The 16,546-nt window shown below is 44.5% G+C and overlaps 1 protein-coding gene and 1 pseudogene across 2 annotated transcripts in view; one reads left to right on the top strand and one right to left on the bottom strand.

Moving 5' to 3' along the window:
- The window catches only part of LOC138488307 (LHFPL tetraspan subfamily member 7 protein-like), a 941,289-nt gene that overhangs the window by 271,893 nt on the left and 652,850 nt on the right, over positions 1-16,546 (top strand). The window lies entirely within an intron of this gene.
- Positions 14,542-16,546, bottom strand: part of LOC138489532 (transmembrane protein 65 pseudogene) — a 74,744-nt pseudogene continuing 72,739 nt past the window's right edge.

The following is a 16,546-nucleotide window of genomic DNA, read 5'->3' on the forward strand; positions in this document are numbered from 1 at the left end:
ATGTAGAAATGTGCTGTAGATTACCTGATGCCAGAGCAATGCAGAATCCTTTATTTTCTGTTCCCAGGAGCTTTTCAGATTCTCTGGGTTCACCGGCCCGTACTGGGGCCATTCTTTTGTGTTTAATGCCTCTGGCCTGTGTCAATGTTTAGAATTCGATTCCTTGAAATGTTGGGCCATTGTCTGACCTGGTGACCTTGGGGAGCCCATGGCATGCAAATATTTTGTCTAAGATTGGAAAGCAGTCTGTGCCACCGTTGATGACACAAATTCCACTTCTGGAAAGTGGAAAACCCGTTGATTAGAACTGTTGATCTGTGAGATTGCTACTGAAGTCTACACTGACGGCATGCCCTGGCGTCGCACTGTGGGCTGGTGGTTGTATGATTGGCTCTTTCATGAGTCTGTTGCCTGGCACCAAAGGCAATGTTTTACCATCTCATCTACTTTGGCTTCTAGGCTCGAAAGCCAAACCTTTTCGCGTGGTCAGGCTTTCACTTTAGGTGCCATGGTGGTTCCAATGGGCCTGTTAGAGAGCCTTATTGATGAGCACTACTGGTAATTCAATTTGTGAGTCTTGAGGCAAAAGGATTTCCAGGGCACATGTTGAGTCCTGGCGTATGCACACCCGGCATGTTTCTGTCGTGGCAGCCTCTGGGTTTAATGGGCATTGTTCTCTAGGCAGGCCACCTATTGTCCCAACAGCACTTCTTGTCGTGTTAGTTGTTGGCTGTCATCTCGTGCAGTGACTGCTACACTGAGATTGGTACAGTTGTGTTGGTGACGGCTTGCTTCTGCCATTTTTCCTCCGAACCGTCAACATGTATCTTAAAGAACGACAGGTGGCGGAGATAGCCTGCTGGGTTGCCACAGCCATGCTAGTAGCTCAGAATTATATCACAGGCCTGCAGCTGCAGTAGCCAGCTTTCTATTCTTACCCGTGGGCAGTGTGATGATCCTTGTTAATCAGTAACAGTGGATTGTGGTCTGTGGTTAAACGGGTCAGGCAAAGATGTGTATTGGGAAGTGTCCACACCCCCAGACCACTGCCAAAGCTTCCCTCTTGATTTCTGAGTGTTTATGTTCCATGGCCAGCAGGGCACGACTCGTGTAGACTATTGGTCATTATGGGGCTCATTACTAGTTTGGCGATATCCTGCTGTTCAATCTGCCGAGATACCACCAAACTGTATTACCACTACCGCCACTTGGTCTGGCAGAATTACCACTGCATTATAAGTGGCAGTGCCTGTGTTAGTCCTCCATTAATTTTGAGACAATAGGACTCTAAGGGGTATTACCACGGCAGTAATTCCGGAGCCAGTAATTGTGGCAAAATCAGCTCGAAAATTGACAGATTTACATACAGCTCATAGAGGTGAATCCTCCAACTTGCAAATTCTTAGTTGGCTGGTGTGATAATAGGCCGGTATACGTAAATGGCGGCAAGTTATTACCGCATCAGCCAACTATAACCTGTCATAGGCTTTGCTCTGACTTGCATCAGCTACTGTCATGGAATTTTATCTGGATCGAAAACACCATAATGGAGTTAGCCTTGGTTGCTTGGGACGCAGTATCTCCTGCACTGCACCTTTCAGTTATCAAAGGGTTGCCGTCAGTGTGGCCAGGGCTTGTATACATTGGGCCTCATTACGAGGTGGGCGGTAAGGGATTACCGGCACCGGTAAGGGCACCAGTGCCGGTAATCCCTTGCCGCCCTACTACGAGTTCCCTTTGCGGGTCCTTCCCTAACGCCTGGTTTTACCAGGAGTTAAGGACGGGACCCGCAAAGGGATACCGGGGTAAATAACGGTACCGCAATCTGCGGTACCGTTATTGCCGCCTTCCCCCTTCCCATTGAGCCCTATGGGGGCTCGAATGGGAATGGGGAATGGCTCTGGTGAATGGGGAATTACCGGTCCCTCCGACCTCGGAATGGACCAGTAATTGCTCCATCCACTAGACCGAAGTCGGTACAGTTCTAGAGGCAGCCATGGCACTAATGGCGCCATGGCTACCTCCAACCTCGTAATGAGGCCCATTGACTGCAAAGGTTGACCATGCTGATGAAGCTGTGAACTTCAAATTGATTCATCAGGGCTGGGGTGTCTTTTATATTTGTCACCTTGTGTGGGTCTTGAGAGCACCATTCAGCCTGGACACATGTCCAAAGAGTTCAAATTAGGTTCTTAGAAAAAGAAAATTCAAGAGGGTCACAGCTTGGTCTTTCAGTCCTTGGAGGATGTTTGTGACTCTCGACAGGAGTTCAGTGACCATGGCTGAGCACGGATCCTGGCGTGTTCTGAAGGCAACTGAACCAAGGAACAACAACAAAGATTACAAAGAAAAAAAGTACTTTGAATATTTTTGAAAAAGAGCATGAAAATAAGGGAAATAAATCTAAATAAAAGAAACATTGGAATTTAGAGAGATCTACACTCACAACAAGAAAGAATTCTAATTTATTATCTCTCCTGAAGAACCACGGGTACATACCATGGGGAAACACGTGTTGAGAGAAACAAAAGTGTATATAAGGAAGTCAATGGGCCTCATTACACGGATGGCGGAGAACCATGGCGCTATTAGCGCCATGGTTCATGCCGGTAAAATACCGGCACCGCCTTAGCGGAAAGGGGAATTACCGCCCCATTCCAAGGTTGGCGGGGCGGTAATCCCCCCTTCCACCATTGCCCTTCCCCATTCCCATTTTTGTCCCATAGGGCTCAATGGGAATGGGAAAGGCGCTAATTACGGTACGGCAAATTGCGGTACCGTAATTAGCTCCCTGGGTCCCTTTGCGGGTTGGTTTTTAACGTCTGCAAAAAGCAGGCGTTAAATCCCCCAACCCGCAAAGGGACCTCGTAGTAAGGCGGTAAGGATTTACCGGTACCGGTATTTTACCGGTACCGGTAAATCCTTACGCCATCCGTGTAATGAGGCCCAATGTATTGAAAGAAAAAATTGATAAATATGTGAATGGAAAATCAGAGTTGCATGAAAATTAATGCAAATGAGAAAATTCGAATTTGGACTTGCATGAAAGTCAATGCAATAGAGATAGAAATGGACAATTGTGTAATGAAAATATGAGCAAGAATACATGAAAAAATAAATAAAATGTGTTGAAAAACAACACATTTGTTATCCAAAAAAATGTTTTGTACCAGAAGCGCATCCCACAAAAGTGTTTTTTCAAAAAGAAAAGTGACCATGGCTGAGTAAACAAGAATATCGCTGCTTGCATTTATGTCACCTGAAAGGCAAGCCCCCACCCGTCAGATGATATGTTGATAATCTTTGCCAGGATGGGACACCCAAGGCACACCCCAAAGCCTCAGGCTTCTATATAGAAAGAGGCCGATGTGTGACAGAATCTGGTGGTACCCAGGTCTATTTTGGAGAGTAATTAAGCCCCCTGTAGATATGCACAAATACCCTCGAAGTTTGCCACTGGTTGGCATTCCCTACTTATGGCCTTGGTAGCTAGGCGCAAGTCGATGCATATTCTCACAGCCTATGGCTGCTTGGGCTTCTTCGTGATGACCATGGGTGCCATCCATGGCCTTGGACCGGACACCCGTTCAATGATTCCATCCCACTCCAGCTTGCGTTTCTCTAGTTACATTTGAGGACACACGTAATAAATCACTTGTTGGTGTTTGAGGACTACCAGTCGTAAGCTCTGGTTGTTGGAAGGAGCAGGTTTCAGATCTCCAATTCCTTTGACTAAGCAATTGAAGGTTATGAGTAGGGACACCACATCTACGTATGCTCCGTGGGCAAATGGTACCAGGTTTAATGTGTCCTTTCCAATGCTGTCACATAGAACTTTGCTAATTTTGATGACAACACACATGAGATGGGTGCTATAAACACACCTTTAAAAGGGAGGGGTGTCGTGCTTTCGGTGGTTGTAGTTTGGGCCTTGCTATAAATTTGGCAATGTTTATTTCAGACATTGCCATTTACTGATGCTCTGGTATCCACAATGACAGGCACGGGTGTACATCCCACCAGTATTTGGCAGCAAGATGGACGCGTTGTGGTAGTTGTAGCTCCGAAAACAGCAGAGACAAAGAATACTGCTTCCTCCTTGAGTTCTCCTATGCATCAATGACCAAGGGTGTGAGGACGATCTGGAGAGTGGCAACCCTGGCCGGCTGGATTCTGCCTCTGTTAACCTCGTGATGATGACCTGCACATGGCATCAGGGTGGTGAAGATGGTCACGTGTATTGCACACCATTCATTTCACCAGACAATCACCACTGTGGGGCCACGTAGCTCTGCATGAGCAACACACATTCATTTTATCCGCGTTGGCTTGGTGACAAATCACTTAATGACTAGAAATGACTTGAGAAGAGCCGTTAACAGCTGGCTCTCTACTTGTATTCCGATCAAGGTGATTTTCTTTTTGCTTTGAACAGGATTTGGGGAACAGAACAAACTAATCATGTCCCTGGTGCTTTCCTGCTCCGCTTCAATACAATTCATTTTTTAATGACAGAATGCATTATCATGCTGGTGTTAAACTAAAGGATTCCTATGGAATCTGCCTGACATTTCGCCTGGTAAAAGCAAGCATATTCCATGGCAAAACATGTTCAGGAATTTGGATATTGACAAAATGTCTGATTTCTAGTACTAAAACCAATATTGAACTCGCTAGGAGAAGATTGTGAAACAATATTTAAACAGAGGGAAGAATATTGTACGTTTAAGATTTTGAACTGCAGAGTTTGTTCCAATAATCCTTCTCCCAAAACAGGTAATATTTGTGGCATTGAACACAGGTGACTGGCTTTTAAATCTCTTTCAGATGTAGTACAATTCAAATCAGCCTAAGCATCTATAATGAAAACATTATTAAAGCAAATAAAGCGTCTCATATTCTGCATTTTCCTCTGCTGATAATATTTCCTAGTAATGTTTAAAAGAATTAGATGATGGGCATTGATTGAAAAGCTCTAATACGTTAATTGCGCCTTTATCTCTGCTTAACACACTGAAAACCTGTTAGCAATAAAACAGAGACTACCAAATTTGTACTTAGACTTGCTGGACTTACATTTTAGGAGTAATTAGAGCATCTTTATGGAAGGCCCTAAATGCCTACTCACCCATTTCCAATCAGAATGAGCAGAGATCATTTCAAAGTAAGGCTCACAAAAGGACCTGACCCTTCCTGAATGATCAAGTCCATTCTTCTTTTTCTTGCAAAGGATACTTCTTCTTTTATTAAAAGATCACTTCAGGTGTACTGCTCTTGTCACAAAAGCAGTCTGCAGTTCTTTCAATATTAGAAAAGAAAATTTAGAAATGGCAGACCTGGCCAGTTTTAGGTCCATTTCACACATATCATTCCTTGGGAAACTCATAGAATTTGTTGTGGCATATCAATTGCAATCCCATTTTGAATTGACCATTTTCTCTGCCCTGGGATGAGCACTGAGTCAGTTGTGCCCTTGGTGATCATGTCATTAAATGGATGGTCGATGGTGACAGGAGCAGACATTCTGGTTCTATTGGCCAACGGAGATGACTTTGATGCTGCAATCATGCCATCTCACTGGTTCGACTTCTTAGATACTTCGATTAGGCATCACTGGTCCCCTCTTAGGCTGGAGTCTTTCTTTTCCTTCAGATTGCACTCAGAGTAGAATTTTCAACATTTGAATGTTTGTTACATCAAGTTCCCTGCAGAGCAATATCTCCTCTACTCTTGAACCTGCACCTGTAGCCACTAGCTACACTGCTCCATTGCTATGACATTACATTTATATGTAATCAGATAAAACACAAACCATGCAATGCTGAAATGATATTGGACCCTCTACCTTTTCCAATGTTTCTCGCTGTATGTCCCAGCTACACCTGGATCCAAATTGACTCAAATGTAATGCTGTCAAACCTGTGCATTTAGCATCTTTTTCCAGAACCGGTCAACCAGGTCTGTAATCTTGGTATACTTATATACAAAAATACCACATGTAAATAAAGTAGGGGGCATGCGTTTTCTGCCACTAAGAAAAGCTATTATTTCTCTTCTCTGCATCAAGTCACTTTGGCAAACACATTTATCTCATCCACACTACATTTCTGAAACTCACCATACCACACACTTTAGGACATCCAACATACCATTCCCAAGATTTCACTGAAGCTACCAAGACATGCCCACACCAATCGTGCTCTTAAATACCTAGTGATTTCTCTCCAACCCCACTGACACCTTTCCAAATAACCAAAGTATGTGATGTGAAATGGGGCAAACAATCTTCCACTACACAAGCAGCCACCCTCAGGACCTCGGACCTATGCCTCACAGACTCTCCACAAGATAGATAAGCATTGCATAGTTTCAAAGCACCTTAAAAACCATTTTGTTACTTCATAAATCCCTATCCGTGAAATCATATCCTTTTAGCGGTTACAATCAGTCCAGTTGCTCCCAAGTGCCTCTTTGGTGGTGAAAGTCTGCCCTTTATAAGTTAATAAGATAGACAAATGGATAGACAAATAGATAGATAGATGGATAGATACATTATAGATAGATACATAGACAGTGGATTGAGTGATAATTTAAAACTGACATGCTTTATCTGAGGATTTACATTACATGCAGTGAGAACATTCGTCAGGGTTCAGAAAATATGCGGGCATTGGTACGTCATCCAAGAGGAGAGAACGTACAAGATGGCCGCCATAATAACACTGGACTAAGACAGACCATATAGTATAAGGACTTGAGTGATAATGGAACTATGGCTATTTATTAGCATCAAGGTGGGACTATGGGCCTCATTACACGGAAGGCGGTGAGCCATGGCGCTATTAGCGCCATGGCTCATGCCGGTAAAATACCGGCACCGCCTTGGCGGAAAGGGGATTTACCACCCCATTCCAAGGTTGGAGGGGCGGTAAATCCCCCTTCGGCCATTGCCCTTCCCCATTCCCATTTCTGCCCCATAGGGCTCTATGGGAATGGGGAAGGCGCTAATTACGGCACCGCAATTTTGCGGTGCCGTAATTAGCTCCGAGGTCCCTTAGCGGGTTGGTTTTTAACGCCTGCAAAAAGCAGGCGTTAAAGCACCAACCCGCTAAGGGACCTCGTAGTAAGGCGGTAATGGTTAACGGTCACCGTTACCATTAACGGTGGCCGTTAACCATTACCGCCTTCCGTGTAATGAGGCCCTATGTTTTAGAAGGTGGACATGAGGCAATGCCAATAAAGAAATAAGTTGGCTTTGATTAACACTGAGATATTTAATGTGTCAAATTGCCACTTTGCATACCTAATTGTATGTAGATATAAACTGAATTGAAAATTGATTGCAATTTATTTTTGTTTGCAGACTGTCTATTATACCTCGATAAAGGTCACAACACAAGTCTTTCCACATAATGTTGTGATGGACATAATGAGCAAGATTTGAAGTAGTGAACGCAGTGGTCAGCCATTTCATACGAGAGCAAGTATGGTAACCTAACAAGTTGAACGATAGGAGTGCAGGGAGCAACCCCATTGAAAGAATTCAGAATCTTGTCAGTGGGCATATTGATGGGCACCAGGTATTTCAAAAAAGTGATTTACTTTACATGGGATCTGTTAAATAATCTACACTTGAAGTTTTATTTTAAAAACACTGGATAGCCCATTGAAACAATTCCCCCTGGATCAAATTTCACTTTGAAAAAGTTGTCCTTCAAGGTCATAGCCAACTTCTGTCAATGAATGACCTGGCTTTTGTGGAAGCTCTGCAGCTGTTAAAGGACCTTCATTTGTCTTGGCAGGTTTGGAGTGCCTTCATAGCCTTACCATGCAGCTTCTGTGGTGGCTCAGCTGAAACTCCAGCCAATCAAATCACAGCTAACATTGATTAATATGACAGTGGCTTCTACTTACTGTGCTAGGTTTGGCCTGTATCTCTGGCTAATGTGCAAACAAGAGGGAGATGCATTGGTGATTCCCTACATATAAGGTACTCCCCTTCCTTAACTGGGGATTGCTTTCATTTACGATTTGAATAATTATGGGCTCCAAATAATGATTTCTAATGTGGCAATAAGCCACGAAACAGCGGCCCAATACCGCCCCAGGTAATTCCCCCGGGACCCATAGTTACAGACCTGAGCGTAGCGAGGGCCTTAACGAGGCCCTGGGGGCATTACCGCGGGTGGTATTGGGCCGCTCTCAAGGGGCTTATAGCCATTAGTACCCTGGCCCGTTAGACCGGGGTACTAATAGCATTTTCTCTGTTCCCAAACGCTGCTGCGTTTCGGAACAGAAATAAATAAATAAATAAATAAAGTCGAATAAAATGGCTGCCGGGAAAGGGAAAACATAGTCCATTTTCCCTTTCCATGGTGGCCATCGGGAGCAGACGCGCTGGGAACAGAAGTGTTCCCATCACGTTCGCTACTGTGAAAAGAAGAAAAAAGAAGGTAAGTGGGGTTGGGAGGGCGGGGGGGATAGTTTGCAGGGGATGGGGGTTGGAGGAAAAAAAAACGTACCTGAGTCCCCGGCAGGGGACGAAGGCAGCCTCCAGCCATGGGGAGGCTTGGAGCGGGGATTATAAAGAATAGTCTATGCAAATAACCCATACCTAGAAATGCCCGACTACCTACCTGGAAATTACGACACATCTAAAACACAGCGGAAAGACTCCTGTTCAGACTAGACAGGAGAGAACACATCACTCCAGCCCTGAGAAGACTGCACTGGCTTCCGGTAAAAAAAAATAATCAATGTCAAAGCTCTCCGCTTCGGCCATAGAGCATTAAACGGGCAGGAGGCTGAATTCCTTCAAACAACACCAGATACCAGCCAAGAAGAACTCTGAGATCAAGCAGCAACGTGTTCATAGAAACAAGCACTATGAGAAAACTAAATTCGGAGGAACAGCTTTCTCTATTCTGAGAGCCAAACTATGCCACTCGATTCCTAAATAAATCAGGATGACTGAGGACCATCTGATTTTTTGGAAACAGTTAACCACCTGGTTATTCAACACTACAGGGTAGAGGTGGACTAATAACAACCAGACAGCGACCACCCCTTTTGGGGGCATCACATCTCTTCCACAGAGGGCCCAAGCCAGTTGCCTGGGCATTTCAAACTTAAGTACTTATGATAGTGGATTCAGAGGACCTGTTTAATTAAATGCAGCAAGTGCTGTACCCCAGTTTATCAAGACAAATGCACAGCTTGAGAAAGATATGGATTTCCCAGACAACAATGTCTGCAATATCAGCTTTGCGCATCCTTTTTTCCACACCGGTACAAGCCCGACATTACCACACTATGTTCAGAAGCTGCACACTCCTCATGCCAGCGTGAAGGTGGGTGCCCCAACAAAGACGAATTACATATTTCCACTATGCCCAGTGGCTATCCACAACTAGATATCCCAAAACCCACGAACAATTTCCTACTCCAACACACACTGACCATACACGCCTCAGACAGCTAAAGAAAACCCACACACTAAAATGCGCCAAACCACACATCTCTCAAACCAACTCACAAACCCCCCTTCCCAACTAGCTAAAACACCTGGCATGTCAAACACTGGATGTCTCACATATGGCAACAATACGCTTCTGGTGTGTACACCCTTAGAAAACACACCCACATAATTGCCACTTACTACTGATTCTATACACATCAATAGCTGAGCACAACACCTGTCTTTTCCCCTCTCTCTGCCTTAACCAACCCACCCCGCTTTCCATTTCAGAACCACAGCAGTGTCTCGGATTATGTTATGTTATGTTGGTTTACACCAGTATAAATCAACATACCATAACATATTCCCAGCTGTCTTAATGTTAAGACTCAGGACATTGGAGATGTATGTAAATGCAAAGGGGCTAGGAAGTAATTCTTTCTCCACGATAAGTGTGTTGCAATGTCCATGGATGGTTAGCATGACAGGGTGATCCAGAGGTAGGTGGGGGGGCAGAAGAGCTTGTGTCAGTTGGCTTAGCTATCATGGTGGCAAGAGAGGAAATCAAACCTAGTGCATAGCCTTGAGCTTAGCTGGTGGGCAGGTAAATAGACAATAATTCACATTTGTTCTCCTCATTGCCTGCCTATTGTGATCTTGCAGTTAGTGTTTTCCACTCAAGCAGCTCTCCACGAGAAGTGCTGCTGCTGTGACTTCTCACTAGGAGCTCCTCTTTCTCATAGCTCATCAACAGCCTATCCTTGGGAAACAGAGCCCCAAAGCCTTTGTTGCAGCTCCATGTTACTCCAGAACTCGGCTTTAAGGCCTTGAACCTGCCCCTCATTTGATGGTTCTCTACACACTGCTAAGATCCAGATGACTGAAGCTTTGTTGATGATGCTATTTCCTATTCATTTCAATATTTTGTCTCCTGGGTATGGTGTACACACATATGGCTTTAAAATGGGCACAAGGAAAGGTTGTACTGTCCCCTTTCTAATTTAAAATAGGAAGAGTCAGAAAGGTGAAAATCTCTGTCGTTCGGACTGGCTCGCAGGGTGACAAACGTTGCACGCGTTACCTCAGTGGAATGGGAACATCATGCCAGAGAAGGGGAGGAAGAAGCTGTACCTCCTATCCCACTAATGGTCAGAGGAAGCAACCAAGCAGCTGTTCGAGTTGCCTCGGCTGAGAGAATGCAGCCAATGAATTTGGGTCACAAATGGGTAGGGGATAGTAGAAGGATGAGTGGAACACTCACCACAAATCACATAGGGCCTCATTACAAGTGTGCCGGTCTGGTAACAACGGTGCCGGTAAGCCTACCGGCACCGTTGTTACCAGACCGGCACACTAAGAGTCTGCAGGCGGGTGCCGTCCCGGCTGCCTGATCAGACCTGGTGGACGGGACGGTACCCGCTCGCAGACTTTTTTGGAAGCACCGGTGCTTCCATCTTCCCCATTCCCATTGAGTTCTATTGGACATAAATGGGAATGGAGATTAACATTTTTCCAGCGCCTGACTTCCAAGAACACCAGGGTCGTAATCCCCCAGTGTTTCCGGCAAGCCAGGCGCCGGAAAAATGTGCAAGTCCGGCAGCATCCTGCCGGTTTTACCGGCACGGCTACAGCCAACTTGTACTGAGGCCATGTGGGAAGCCATACCTAGGGGATCATTACAAGTTTGGAGGTAGCCATGGTGCTATTAGCGCCATGGCTGCCTCCAAACTCGTGTCCGGGTTCCTTGAATGGGGACTTACCGGGTCATTCCAACCTTGGAGTACCCAGTAAGTCCCCATTCAAAATACCCATCCCCATTCCCATTCGAGCCCCCATAGGGCTCAATGGGAATGGGGAGGGAGCTAATAATGGGCCAGTTAATAACAGGCCCGTTATTAGTTCCCTAGTCCCTTAGAGGCTCCCGCTAAGGGCGGCCAGTAAAAACCCGCTAAGGGACCTCGTAATGTGGCGGTAAGGGATTAACGGCACCGGCATCCTTACCGGTGCCGTTATCCCCTTACCGCGGCACTCGTAATGACCCCTTAGTCACTTGCAGCCTGAACTCCATCATCTCTTTTCTAGCTGCCATCACACAGGGTGCGATCAGAACCCTCTTGAGTACTTTGGGGGCAGCCGGCAAGTTTTGACATCGAATTCCAATGGAAGACAATTGTTAACTAGTTGATAGGCTTGAAACTGAGTGGAAATAGGTGTATCAGTAATGGAACAACTGTACAACCAATGGATCAAATTGTCCTAAGGTTACCAACAGTTTTGTGTTGTATTTTAGGTATTTATAAGGCCAATTCAACAAGGAATGGTATTCTTCTTGCAAATGAGATGCCACACACACTATGATGGCCTTTGCACATGGTTACTTTATTTGTGGTTTTAAGTGCAGTGTGCTGCTGTTTCAACCGACTCACGTGACACAAGAGTTAAGGTTCACAGATGTTTATTTGTTTGTCAGGATAGAGTTTTGGGAATGAGTGCCTCTAGGGTTTAGGGAATCGACTAAAATGAATCAGGATGTTCCCATTTGGGAGGTAAGGTGCAGGCTTGGCACAAAGCACGTAGAAGGTCCATGCTTGTCTCTAGGGCAGCGCCCAGCACACTCCTGGTCTCTTACATGGTCTCAGGGTATAACGCCTATCTGCTCCTTGGTTCTCCAACACAGTTTCAAGGGTGTAGAGCCTAGTTGCCTCTTGGTTCTCAAACATTTTCTGGGGTATAGTGCTTAGATGAGGAGGATAGCTTAGGGGCAACATGCTCGCCTTAGAAGCGAGACGACACGGAGCAACACAGGTTCGATCCCCTGGTCCGCACTTAGAAACCTCTGGGTATTAAGCACGTTATAAATAACCTATCATATCATATTATATCCAGTCACTATTTGTGATTAACTTAAAAGGTAGGTCATGATTACCTCCCACTGGTCTCCAGTCTTCAGGAATATAGTGCCCAGCCACCTGTATTAAATATCAAGACGCTTCCCATTCTGTATGGGATGCAGTGTCCCTCTCACTCTGTATAAGTGATATCCTACCCTTTTCAGTGTGTACAGCATATTTAGTTCCCCTCAGTGTGACCGCAAGTGCCTTCTACACAGGCAACAGCTTAACCTCTTTCCGCGTCCAAAGCTGCAATATGCTAGCCAGATGCGCGATCAACTGCCAGTGACGTGTTCCTCCAGGTACGTCCTCTTGCCAATGAGCCTTCCATCCTATATCCCCTGTCTGTTCCTGTCTGCTGCTCTTTCATTGTGATTTGCACTTCCTCATTTATAGGATTCTGGCTCTCGACTATATTTTGTGAACCTTGTGGATTAGGTAGTCTCCTTATCTTGATGCTTCCACATTTTCCATAGGTGGTTGTGGCGGGCTGACTTCATGCTGTACAGCAGCCCAGTCCCAAGTCTTTATATGCCTGGTCCCCCATCTTGGGACCAAGAGAAGGTTCCTGTCTCCATAATCAGGCTCTGCGGTCAGGCCTTGGCATTCTGCTTTTTGCTCCGCGATGCCTGCAGCTTCACTGAAATCCTCTGTCCACTGGCACATCTCCACACCTTTTCCTTCAGGTACACAGGATCCCACAGTGAGTGTTAGCTTTCTGCTTTTGTGTCCTGTAGCAATGCCTCTGCATTCCAGAATCCAGTAGGATCATGCAGGGGTCCCCTCCTCCATGCTGTGGTGCATCAGGGCTTCTTTGTTTCTTGTTCTTTTGAGTAAGGGTTTGTGTTTGGGCATCAGTCATCCACAAGGGTTCCTCCTGGCTGGATTGGTTTCCTCCTTCCAGGGTCCTGAGGTTTGATGACGTTGAAACCTAGTATCCTGCTTTTGGGTTGGCTGTCTCAGTGTCCACTCTTAGTTGAGGGGCATCTGTTACAATAACGTACTCTGTGAGATTTTGAATGAAGGGAAGGTATGCCTACTGGGGCTGCATTGACATTGAAGCATACAATCAGGACTAAAGTCCTAAAAAGAAAAGTAGGGGGACTCTGGCAAGCATTGGGAAGTGACGTCACAGTGCGTCAATGTGAAATATGCAAATTTCATTCAGTCTTGTCTTTCACGATAAAAAAAGAAACACACACATCAAAAGCATTTGCCAAGGTGACAGATTTTCATATTACCTTCTTGCTTGAGTATAAAGTGCATGCACCTTTTAAATCTGAGAATCTGTAACAAAACAAGTCTGTATCGAACGATGTCAATAGGAAACATTCTGCATCTTTACTGACAATGATTGTCGTGGTCTTGCTGGTAAGTGTCTCTGTTCAGAGGTGGGAGAACAGGGTTCAATTCCCGTCCAGAGTTAGAAACCCGACTGCAACCTGTTGTATTCTTTATTTATATAATTTCTTAAATACAAAGGGACGACAGTGTCCGCCCCCCTCTCAAAAAAGTGGGCGGACGACGTCCACCAGTGTGGTCCCTCGACTTGTGCATTGCATACAATCATGTACTAACAGGTGTTTTGTCTGAGTTTGTGGCAGAGGGTATTTCTGACATCATTAATCCAAGATGGCCGCTGTTACCATACTAATTTTGTTTTTGAGCTATAACTGCTTTCAGGGTAGTTCTATGAAAAATGTGCTAGGTAGGTTTTTGTTAAACATGATCTTGTAATGAAACTTTGTTCTACTTCTTCCTCTTCTTCATGGCTTGAGATAGATGGCTTTGGCTCACATAACTACACTCCATACAATCTTTTGCTTTGATCCATTGTTACCTTATGAATACATTGCTTGTAGCATTGTGAATGCCATGATGCTTTTTCATTTTTCAGTTCTTCAGGTTTTAAGTTGGCTAATCGCAGACTTATGTTCAAGTATGAATTATTGTTCCATTCAGATCTCTTCTTAATACACTCTAAAACATTTTCATAACATTTTGGATTAACCAGGGGAGATTTATTTCTTTGTTGACGTAAGATACACAAGGAAAATTCTGTTATCCATTTTCCTTTTTTGGTAGATGGTGGAAGTTCTACTTTTAAATGACTTTTGATATCTGGAGGTATTGACATTTTAAAAATATTGATTTTACTGGAAAATAGAATCAAATTTCACGCTTCAACTGCTCTTAAATAATTTTCAAATGTTCTTGCCAATTACCAGAACCTGTAACAAAATAGAAGGAAAAGTAAGTTAGAAATCATGAAAAACAAACTGCAAAAAAAGGAAACTTCTAAACAATAAGAGATATCAAATTCTTTTAAGGAATTTCTCAATTCAGTTTTTATGGTGAATAAAAAGGGCCTTAGAAATATGTGATAGGATACTCTGAAGGGAGTTATAGATCAAATTCTGATTCATAAATTGTAGCAGCGGCCATCTTGGATTAATGACGTCACACAGGTCTTCTGCCACAAATTCAGACAAAACACCTGGTAATAAATGATTATATGCTTCATTTGCAATTCTTCTGCGGTATACATAATTTCCCTTCATTCAAAATCAGACAGAATTACATATGCCCCTCAACTATCTTCTAAACCCATATTTAAAAAGGGAATAGCCCCAGGTGAACCACACTGATCCTGTTCTTCGTACTCTAACAGGAAAAGGGCCAGTGAGGGGATCTTTGGTTCCCCTACCCTGTGTTGCTTTGGGTATCTTGTGACTCAGGCCCGAAGGCTCTGGGTGGCCAGCTTCCCTGGACCACCACATTACTTCCATTGTTTGGAAAGAGGTCAAGTCTCCTACTTTGTCACAAGAGATACATGTGACATGCTTTGCTGCTTGACTAGCGTTGAAGCAAGAGATTGTACATTCATAATCTAAAGAACTTAATAAGTCATGATCTATCATGACGAACTACCTTTGATATCTACCAGACTCAGATGAAGGTGCAAGCTAAAATAAATGAACGATTCCCTGCAGTGCAATCATTCTACTTATGGCAGAACTCTGCCGGCCAATAACGCCTCCCATTCTGTGCTAGAGTACCCTGCAGTCTTTAATTAAGCCCCATGCTGGAATCCCCCAAAAGGCACAAGATCTCCCCATTTTACACTTGCTTCTAGTTCTAACCTTCACAGTGTGTCCCTTAGCCTCCTAGATGTGAATTTCTTAGTAGCTGAAACAATGTAGGACAGAAGCCAATGATGTTGAAGGGATCTGTTGTCACCATAATGAAGGTATTGACTGCATCATTAAACATAAAAATTACATACCAGCTGTGCCAAAAGGAGAAAAAAAAGGAAACGGAATGGCCCGGGGAAGCTCTTGTACACTGAAATATTTATTGCTGTGAATATTTTATAAAGAGGCTACCTCGGCAGGTCCATGGGCAGATTGCTAACTAGGCCACACGTCCCTTCCGGAGGAAAGTGAGGCGATGTCCGCGGTGTGAACATCACCGGCTGCAGCACATCTTTATATTGGCTGAGTGATTGATAAGTCTGCCATCAGTTAGATCAATGGATGGGAAGTCGCTGCCTTATGCGTTCGCTCCTGCCACGCGCATGGCCTGGTTTCCCTCATTTCTGGGTCACGGTGGGTTTGCTCGGATCCCTGGAGCTTTTTAGCTTGGGAGGGAGGTGTTGCTGTACGCGGAGCGGATCTGAAGGCCTAAGCGTATGTTTGTTTGTTGAGCGATGTCATTACCATAGCCATGAATTCTTGTCTACATGTAAAGCTACACTCCTTTAAAAAAGCAATGATGTGAAATTGAGTTGCTAAGTTGTATCAAACAAAAACACTGACAGAGATTGTAAATCTTTTGCATTCTTGAGCGTTCCTGTGATTTCGTTTTATTCTTTCTGACTTAATTGAGTACTTAATGATCAGACAAGGCTGGCCTGTTCCATAGGATCCAACAGTGCTGCGATTACCACCCGTGGGAGGATCCTATTACCTAAAGAATGAACAAACTTATATTACAAAGATGACAACTAAATGCCAAAAGGGTCGGCAGCCTTTCCATTAGAATACATTTAAAGCAGTTGGCTCTATACATTATCAATTCCTAGTGTTCCACATACAGGGGGAGTCTGCAGCCTGTGTCTCCCAAATGTTTTTTGACTATGACTCCCATGATCACTCTCCATTGACTGTTTTGGCTAAGGCTGATGGAAGTTGTGGTC

The sequence above is a fragment of the Ambystoma mexicanum genome, chromosome 9 (genome assembly GCF_040938575.1).
Source record: "Ambystoma mexicanum isolate Mex_15411 chromosome 9, UKY_AmexF1_1, whole genome shotgun sequence".
NCBI lineage: Eukaryota > Metazoa > Chordata > Amphibia > Caudata > Ambystomatidae > Ambystoma > Ambystoma mexicanum.